The following is a 10,574-nucleotide window of genomic DNA, read 5'->3' as shown; positions in this document are numbered from 1 at the left end:
CACTTGAGCCCAGGAGTTTCAGACCAGCCTGGGCAACATGGTGAAACCCTGTTTCTACAAAAACAAAACAAAACAAAAACATATATATATATGAAGCCAGGCATGGTGGCATGCACTTGTAGTCCCACCTACTCAAGAGGCTCAGCTGGGAGGATCACTGGAGCCTGGGAGGTGTAGGTTGCAGTGAGCCCAGATCACACTCCAGCCTGGACAAGAGTGAGACCTTGTCTCAAAAAAAAAAAGAAAAAAAAGAAAATGGTTGAAGATAAAGAACATCTACCTGAATGGGTTTTTAATGTGGATAAAAGTGCCCTATTATAGAAAAAAAGAAATGTCACAATGAACATTTATTAGTAAGGAAGAGAAGAAAACGCCAGGATTTAAGGCAGAAAAGGATAGGCTAACTCTACTGTTTTGTGCAAATGCATTTGGGTTTATGATCAGGACTGTCCTTACCTATAAAGCTGCTAACCCCTGAATTTTTTGTTGCTTTTGTCATTGTTGGTTTTGCTTTGTTTTGTTTTAGAGACAAAGTCTCACTGTGTTCCCCAGGCTGGAGTGCAGTGGCACAATCATGACTCACTGAAGCCTTGGACTTCTGGCCTCAAATAATCCTCCCACTTTGGCCTCCCAAAGCAGTGAGATTACACACATGAGCCACCATGTCAAGCCTTCCCCTGAGATTTGAAGGTAAAAAATCAACACCAGTTGCCAGTCTTTTTGTTGTACACAAGAAGGCCGTGATGAGAACCCTTTTTCTGGATTGATTCTGTCAAAGCTCTGTCTCTGAAGTCAGGATGTTCCTTGAGAGTAAAAGACTGCTTTTTAAAGTTCTTTTGATATTGGACAATGCCCCTGGCCACCCAGAACCCCATGAGTTTAACACCAAAGGCACCAAAGTTGTCTACACACCCCGAAACACGATGTCTCTAATTCAGCCTCTAGACCACAGGGTCATAGGATCTTTAAGGCTCATTGCACGTGGCACTCTATGGAAAAAATTTTAACACCATGGGTGAGAACCTTGATAGAGAAAACATCATGAAAGTCTGGAAGAATTACACAATTGCAGATGCCATCGTTGTTTAGAAAAAGCCATGAAAGTCATCAAGCCTGAAACAGAGTTCTGCTGGAGAAAACTTTGTCCAGGGGTTGTGCATGATTTCACAGGATTTATGAAAGAGCCAATCAAATAAATCATAAAAGTGATTGTGAATATGGAAAGCAGGTAGGGACTGAAGGATTTCAAGATATGGGTTTTAGAGAAATTCAAGAGCTAATAGACACCACATGCAAGCAGTTAACAGAAGACAACATTATGGAAATGAATGCTTCTCAATCAATACCAGATGGTGGGGAAGAAGTCGTAGAAGAAGTGGTGCCAGAAAACAAATGGACATTAGACAGTTTGGTAAAAGGGTTCCAATTATTCAGGACTGCCTTTGACTTCTTTCACTACATGGACCCTTCCATGATATAGGCACTAAAACTAAAGCAAATAGTGGATGAAGTATTGGTCCCATATAGAAACATTTTTGGAGAAATAAAGTGCAAAGTCAGACAGAAATTACTGTATTTCTGTAAAGTTACACCTAATGTGCCTGCCTCTCCTACCTTTCTTTCCACCTCTGTCCCCTCTGCCACCTTTGAGGCAGCAAGGCCAACTCTTCCTCTCCCTCCTCAGCCTACTCAACCTGAAGAGATGAAAATGACCTTTATGATGATCCATCTCCACTCAATAGTAGATACATTTTCTCTTCCTTATGATTTTCTTAATAACATTTTATTTTCTCTAGCTACTTTATCGTAAGACTACAGTATATAATCCACATAACATATAAAATATGTGTTAATCGAGTATTTGTGTTATCAGTAAGGCTTCCAGTTAACAGTAGCTGATTAATAGTTAAGTTTTGGGGGTCTCAGAAGTCATACATAGTTTTTTGACCACATGGGGATTGGTGTCCCTAACCCCCACATTGTTCAAGAGTCAACTGCATTAATAAATTTAAATCTTTAAGAAACATTACACCAAGAAAACTCCAGACCCAAATGACTTTACCAGGGGATTTTTCCAGCCACTCAGGGAAAAAAACAAAAACAAACAAACAAACAAACAAAAACCACATTAATCTTACACAATGCCTTCTAGAGAACAGAGAAAAACAAAAACAAAAATAAAACAGCACAGCTTCTTTGATGAGGTTAGTGTATGACTAAATCAAAGCCTTAGAAGGATATTACAGGAAAAGAAAAAATATGTAGTTCAATCACTCTTATGAACATAGATCCCAATGTCCTAAAAATAAATAAAATAAAATAAATATTCAAACAAACTGCATCCATCACTATATAAAAAAGAGGGAGACAGGGAGGGAAAACTGAGTTATTGATGGCAACAGTAAGTAACTGTCTTGGATTGTCTACTTGGAGGTTTCCTGATAAGTGTTAAAATTAAATTAAAAACTTATGGCTGGGCACGGTGGCTCACGCCTGTAATCCCAGCACTTTGGAAGGCCGAGGCAGGGGGATCACGAGGTCAGGAGATTGAGACCATCCTGACTAACATGGTGAAACCCCGTCTCTACTAAAAATACAAAAAATTAGCCGGGCGTGGTGGCGGGTGCCTGTAGTACCAGCTACTCAGGAGGCTGAGGCAGGAGAATGGCATGAACCCGGGAGGCAGAGCTTACAATAAGCCGAGATCACGCCACTGCACTCCAGCCTGGGCGACAGAGTGAGACTCCATCTCAAAAAAAAAGTAAATAAATAAATAAAAGACTTAACCACAAAGACAGTCTTGGTTAGGTTTGCTATCATAGGCAACTAAGTGATTTATTTACTGACATTATTCTGTTATCCACAAAAATCACAATCTAAGCATCTAACCATTGACTCCTAAATTTCCAGTACCCCAATTTCAACAACTGTTCATCCCAACTTCGAATCTAGTCCATTAACTTGGTCACCTTTTCACTGTCCGCCCAGGCATCCCTTCCCTCCCTTCCCACCTTAGCCCATGGTCTATCACCACTGTCATTTCTTTATGTATATCCTCAACTCTTTTGGCATCATACTTCATTGCATTTGCCTGACAAAAGCCCAACTCTAGTTAAATTAAATGTCTGCACACTTCGTGACTGCACATAAGCAGCCCCCATGGTTGATTAAAACCAGCCACACTGCTAACCAGTCTCACTTTAAACCACTAACTGTGAGCCTTAGGAACTGCCCAGAAAACTTACCACATTTTCTCATCAGTTGATTCTTCCCCTCTTCATGTTGACAGTTTCACAGCTCATCCTCTACTTTCAAACATCCTGTACTTCTTCCTGCCCTCCTCACTCTCATCTGATGACTCCCTATTCTACTATCAAATAGAAGCAATCAGAAGAGAATGCCATCATCTTCTCCCACCAACTCTACCAACATATATGCAGCTCTAACCGTACATGCCCTGCCTTGCTACTAGTTCACTTGACTATCATACAAGAACATCGCGATGACCCTGGTTAAAATCAGAAAGATGCTTAGAAAACATGATACTAGAGCAGTGTTTCTCAAAATGTGGCATCCAGACCAGCAGCATCAACATCACTTGAAAACTTGTTATAAATGCAATTTCCCACCTATTAAATAGGAACTCTGGATGGGGGGAAACAGCACTCTGTGTTTATGAAGGCCTACAGGTAACTCGGATGCATGCTAAGGTTTGAGCACCCCTGGTCTAAAATGTATTGATCTAGTTATGTTTTAACTCTTGCTCAAAACAAAGTAGCATATAATAACTCATTGTTTTATTATTAGGAGGAAAGAAGAGAAAGAGGAGCACATTTAAGTACACAAGTTTTGACTTCAAGAAATTTATGGAAACTTGAAATTGCCCCAAGGTTCTAGCCCATTCCTTTTCTAGATGAAATTAAAGTCCAAGTATAGTAGTAACACATCCAAGTTCATATAGCTAGCCTTGAATCTGACCTTTAATGGTGATGTGTAATGGTCAAATGAATTAACTACCTCCTAAAATAGAGAGCTAATCTCTACCTTTCTATATTAGTTTCCTAGGACTGCCAAAACAAATTACCACAAACTGAATGGCTTAAAACAATGGAAACTATGGACACAGGGAGGGGAACAGCACCCACTGGGGTCTGTGGAGAGGGTAGGGAGGGAGAACATCAGGATAAACAGCTAATGCACGTGGGGGTTAATAGCTAGGTGACAGGTTGATAGGTGCAGCAAACCACCATGGCACAGGTTTACCTGTGTAACAACTGCAAATCCTGCACATGTATCCTGGAACTTAAAATAAAATAAAATAAACAAACTTATTCTCTCACAGTACGGAGGCTGCTAGCATCCTAAACCCGGATGTCAGCAGTGTTGGTTACTTCTGGAGGTTCTGAGAGGGAATCTGTTCCATGCCTCTCTGCTAGCCTCCGATGGTTGCAAGCAATCTTTGACATTTCTTGGCTTGTAGATGCATCACTCCAACATCGACCTCCATTTTCACATGGTATTCTCCCCTACATGTCTGTCTCTGTGTCCAGATTTTCCTTTTCTTAGAAGAAAATCAGTCATTTGATTAGGACTTACCCTAATCCACTCTCACCTCATTTTAACTTGATATACACTTTCAAAGACCTTATTTTCAAATAAGTATCTGTCACATTTACATGCATTGGGGGTTAGGACTTGAATATCTCTTTAGAAGGGAGGGAGAAGATAATAATTTAAACCAGTAAACTTTTCGACCATCTAAAAGCCATGGATAGGGGGAAATAAATTTTCTCGGCCTAAAGGAAAACGGAAATCCAAACTTCTCCTCACACAATCCACTGCTGACTCTCTGGGAAGCACAGACTAGCACACCATAATGCTCAGGATCGCTGCCTACCGCCTCAGCCTGCGCCCTATCACAAATGTTATATGTGCTTGCTTGCTGATGACTGGCTACTTCGACCACCTATTCCACTTGCTGGACCAAGGATGCTGATTTCTGAAATCCGCCTCCACGGCTGCCATGGCCCATGCAGAATGCTCCGTCCCATCCCACATCTATTAGGCCTCTCTCTCCAAGGCCACAGGTGAATCTAAATCCCAACAAGCAATAAAATAACATACATTCATATTATTTTATTTTTTAATGTACAAAAACATGAGTGTTCTCAGTAAAAGCAATATGGTATGAATATGTTGGTGGGATTAATCATCTGTATTTTACTTTCTAATGTGGCCGACCAAGCACTTGTGCTAGAAGCAGAAATTACAGCAGCTCTGCCACTGTCTTCTTTTCTCATTCTTGCATTGTTAATTTTTGTGAATCCATAGTTTTTTTCGGTAATCTTGTAGAACCATTGGAAAATGGTTTATCGGAAAAGGGTTACTATAGTTAAAACCAGATACCGTAATTTATAAATTCACTGCATTAGGCTCAGGAAAACCGATATACTGTCAATCTTTCTATGTTGTAATATTTCTACTTATCTTTCAGGATATATTGGGAAATGTACATTGTACATGATTGCTTCATATATGTCCAAGAAAAGAGGAAGAATAAGGAGAAAGAGGAGAAGGAAGAAGAGGAGGAGAAGAGAGGAAAAAGGAGAGGAATAGAAAGAGTAATCAAAAGAAGCAGTAGGAGCAGAAAAATCAGAAGAGCAGAAACAGTAGCAGCTGCCACCACCACTAGGATCAATTTATATGTTTAATATTAATATTTATTGTTCATAACTAATATTATGTAACTAGTATTAGATTAACATTCTAACATTTCCTTCATACTCCAATGGCTCATCTTATACATGCATTTTGAGAACGCCATCTAGGTGATGTCACCATTCATCTGAATGAAGCACCAAATAACTTGCTCTTTCAGTTCTTGATGTTCTTTCAGTTCTTGTTCTTTCAGTCCTCAATGTTCTCCTCTTATCTCTGCATGTGGTTGTTTCTTTTGTCATCTATTAACACTTCCCACCCGACCTCAAGCTTCCGTGCTTCTAGACTGCTTGCTCAACTATTCCTTTCAAAAGATCTTATGTTGCCTAGAGACATCCACTCTATTAATCCCTGTTACCATCCATATATATCCCCTTTAATGTCTTCACTTCCTTTCCAATATGGTATAAAAGACACAACCAAGTACGCTGGTTAATGTCTAGGATTCTAGGGTCCTACAGACCTGAATGTGTAACGTAGGGTGAGTTGCTTTACCTCTCTGAGCCTCAGTCTCTTTAACATGAAAAGTGGGGATAAAATACAAGCTGACACAGTCTTCTTAGGAATATTTAATAAAATAAGGTATGCAAAGTGTCATCTAGAATGCTTGTGGTTCTGAAAAAGATCAGTCAACTGCATGAATGTTACTGAGTGGCCAAGTGGGTGAAGTCTAAAAATATTAGTGAGTTTTGCAGCATAAACAAGTAAATATTCTGTAGTATTTTGATCATTTATGCCTGTTGATTTATTGGCTTCCATTCATCCCCATCTGGACTCTGCATCACCCTATCACAGCTGAAGATGAAAACGCTACCAAAATGCTGACAGTTTGCCACTGTCCGCCTTCCTCACAATCTTGTCATTTCATTATTGATCCTTGATACTTCTCTAGATCGTGGATAGCTCTCCTCTCCCAGCTTCATTGCTGACAACTCGATTTGGACACTATCAACGGGTTCGGTGTTAAAGGCACTGAGACACAGAGAAGTCAAAAAATGCAGGGTGAGTAGGCTGGGATGATAAATATCCTGAGATCTACCTCCAATACTGCACTGTAATGCATTACGTTTAGGATTGGAATTTAGTGTCATAAAATAATTTGGTTTAGAAAATGATTAACAGTCATAGAAAATTAAGTTGGGGGCTTAGAAATGCTTCTCCATTTCTACCTGAATAATGCAGTCATCAGCTTGACCATGAAGCATGCTCAGTGGCCATCCCTCACACAGTGCATATGGTATTTTGGGTCCAAGTCATCAGGAGCTGACCAGATAATTTTTAAGGACAAAGCATCATTCTTGAATTTTGCGTTAATTTGCACATGCCAGGTTTGATTTTGAATGCATGGACTTGGTGAAAATGTGGGTACATGTGTCTTAAGCTGTCACTTGGAGTAACACCTTCTCATGTATATGTTCCTGAAGTCTCACGCCTATCACGTCTATAAACTGCACATGTGGAACAACTGCTCTGGCAGTAATTGCTAAAGCACACAGGAAAGTTTCTGCCTCAGCTGTTCTCATTTCTCTGGTTTCCAGGCAGTCCCCCATCCCCCACACCTCCCCAACCCACCACACTCATTCTCATCCTGCCTAAGATTGTTTCCCCCAAGTGGTCAAACCGTGTAAGCCAAGTGGCATTTCTGTGATGCCATTCTTTCCAAAATTCTGCAGATGGACTAAAACTAATGAAAGCTAAACCTGAGCATAAAAGGCAATGACTTTTATACCTCAGGTACATACAATAGGAATCATTTAAGTTTACTGGAAACTTCATATTTTCTATTACTAGAACCCGGAATAGAATTCTGAGCACTTAAATTGGGCTTCTAGGATTCTGTTAGAGGTTACTTTACACTGAAAGCATCTAGGATATGTAATTTTATAAACGTTGAAGCCCCGAAAATGTTCTTAGTGTTTACAGGTTGGAGGAAAATAAGTGAAAATGGTAATAAAAAAGAGTCTGTTTATGCTTTTTTAGGGTTATGTATAGGGTTACATTTTGATAGTCTGCCCAGAATTTTAAAACATTGGATAAACATATCAAAAGTGCTTCAGACATGCCTTCATCTTTGCCTTTATTATTTTAGAAACACAATTTCCCTCCACATTGGCAGAGGCTGTACGCCATAATTTCTCATCTGCAACGTGTATATCAAGGTAGCATGGCCAGACCAGAATTGAAAACCTTCATGCTTTCATGAATGCCAAACAGACACAGCCATTTAAGATGATGTCACTTCAGAAGACAATGCTAACTCTGAACCCATATGGTGCAGAGTAAAATTGAAATGGCCAATTTCTATCAGCCCTCACAATATGGACAGCCATTTTCATTCAGTCCCACGCAATTCCATTCAGGTTCTCCATCTTTTTCTTAAATTTTAGATACTAGGGCTAAGTAGCGTGCATTTTATGAGCTTAACTACTGGTGAACAAAACAGGAATACTGTACTTTGTGAACTGTTTATACTAAGCAAGTTTATTCATTCCAGCATTATTCTTCTGCCTTTTAAAACATGCAACATATTTCACACATCCTAAACTTGTTCTCTTCAGTAAGTCAGAATGCCTTTAAATCTTTCAGTGGTATAAATAACAGCAAGCAATACCTAATAAAAGAGGAGGCATGAGCATACATTTCACCCAATAACGACTTGTATTGTATGCAAAAAAAAAAAAAAAAAAAAAAAGGCTAACATGTTATTATTTGGGAATTGCAAATAATAAAAAAAATTTAATTTTTGCTAGGAGGACCAGATTTTGAACTTATGTGTCTGCAAGGTGTGTTAAGACAATATTAGAATTAAAATGAGGCCGGGCGTGGTGGCTCACACATGTAATCCCAGCACTTTGGGAGGCCGAGGCAGGCGGATCGTGAGGTCAGAAGATCGAGACCGTCCTGGCTAATAAGGTGAAACACTGTCCCTACTAGAAATACACACACACACACACAAATTAGCTGGGCGTGGTGGCAGGCAGCTGCAGTCCCGGCTACTCGGGAGGCTGAGGCAGGAGAATGGCGTGAACCCGGGAGGTGGAGCTTGCAGTGAGCAGAGATCACGCCACTGCACTCCAGCCTGGGCGACAGAGCGAGACTCCGTCTCAAAAAAATAAAATAAAATAAAAAGAATTAAAACGAGAGAACTGGTGGTGGGAAAATAACTGCAATGGATGTAATTAAACCAGAATAGTCTGCTCACCAGCTGAATGTGCTGATGGGGAACATGTTTAAGAGAAGACACTTCAGCACTCTTAAGCCCCCCCAAAAAAGTAAAAGTAGAAATGGCCCAAACGTGTGTAGCTTTGGTAAACTACCTAACGTCTACATTGCTTCATTTATTAGCTTCACAATTAATAGGGTGAACTTAATTTTTTTTTTATTTTTATTTTTTATTTTTTTTTTGAGACACAATCTCGCTCAGTCGCCCAGGCTGGAGTGCAGTGGCGCGATCTCAGCTCACTACAAGCTCCGCCTCCCGGGTTCACACCATTCTCCTGCCTCAGCCTCCTGAGTAGCTGGGACTACAGGCGCCTGCCACCTTGCCCAGCTAATTTTTTTGTATTTTTAGTAGAGACGGGGTTTCACCGTGTTAGCCAGGATGGTCTCAATCTCCTGACCTCGTGATCCGCCCGCCTTGGGCTCCCAAAATTCTGGGATTACAGGCATGAGCCACAGCGCCTGGCCTGATTTTTTTTTTTTACTTAATATTGTCCTGATTTAGTCAATAAAGTCTACATGCTACACTAGCTCAGGAACTATTCTTTGATGGCTAATATCCAAAAAACTGTGAGATAACTTTATATTTAGTTACTGTTTTCAATTCTCTAAAAAGCAACACTTTGTTTTATGAACTATTAACAGATAGTTTAAAAACATTAAACATGTTTTCTTCAGAAAATCTGTAGCAGAAATAGACATGCCTTGTAAGTTGAGATACAAAAATATTTCCATCTTTATATGTTCTGTTAACGTATTCAAATACTACCTCTTTAGATGTTTATGTTTCCCAAAATGCTGAATTCTATCTATTTCTCTACAAACATTTGTAATTGACAAAGCATGTCATTGAAATATCCAGCTACCCACCATTAATGTTAATGATCAAGGGACACATTTCCAAAGATATACACTATCTGAAAAACAATCAGCCCTCACAATTCAGACAGCCATTTTATTCAGCTACTTGCCATTTCTTTCATATTCTTCCCCTCCGTCTTAAATTTTAGGCTCCAGAGCTGTGTTATACACACTTTTGAGAGCTTGGCTACTGCTAAACAAAATAGAAACACTGGGCTTTGTGGATCTTGGGATTACCATGTGTTTCTCAAGCCCACGTGCTTCAGAATATCCTGAAGTTTGTTAAGAATTAAAATCTGGGAGCTCCCTTAGGCCCTCTGAATCTGAATTCCTGCTGATGAAACAGAAGTAGCTATATTTTTTACACAACTTCATGGGGTTCTCATAAACACTAAAGGCTGGGATACACTGTCCTAGAGTAAAATGTCTTACAATTGCCACTTCCAAACATTTTTCAGCTTTAAGGGATTTACCTCTACGTGTCTCTTCTTTTTGCTAAACCATGAATAAGATTTGATTAATGAGAAGGACAACTATATTTCAGGACGAAGGACCATTTCTACTTTCTCTTACTTTTTTATTAAGCCTACAAATGCTGGAATGTCTACTCCAAAACATGTTCCCCATCAGCACACCAAATTACAAATACATTACCTAGATAGAGGACCTATAGACATATCTAGCTTCAGATGTGGTTTGGCTTTGCGTCCCCACCAAAATTGCATCTCAAACTGTAATCCCCAGATATTGAGGGAGGGACCTCGTGGAAAGTGTTT

This window comes from Chlorocebus sabaeus, chromosome 11, assembly GCF_047675955.1.
Source record: "Chlorocebus sabaeus isolate Y175 chromosome 11, mChlSab1.0.hap1, whole genome shotgun sequence".
NCBI lineage: Eukaryota > Metazoa > Chordata > Mammalia > Primates > Cercopithecidae > Chlorocebus > Chlorocebus sabaeus.
This window is presented reverse-complemented; position numbering follows the sequence as displayed.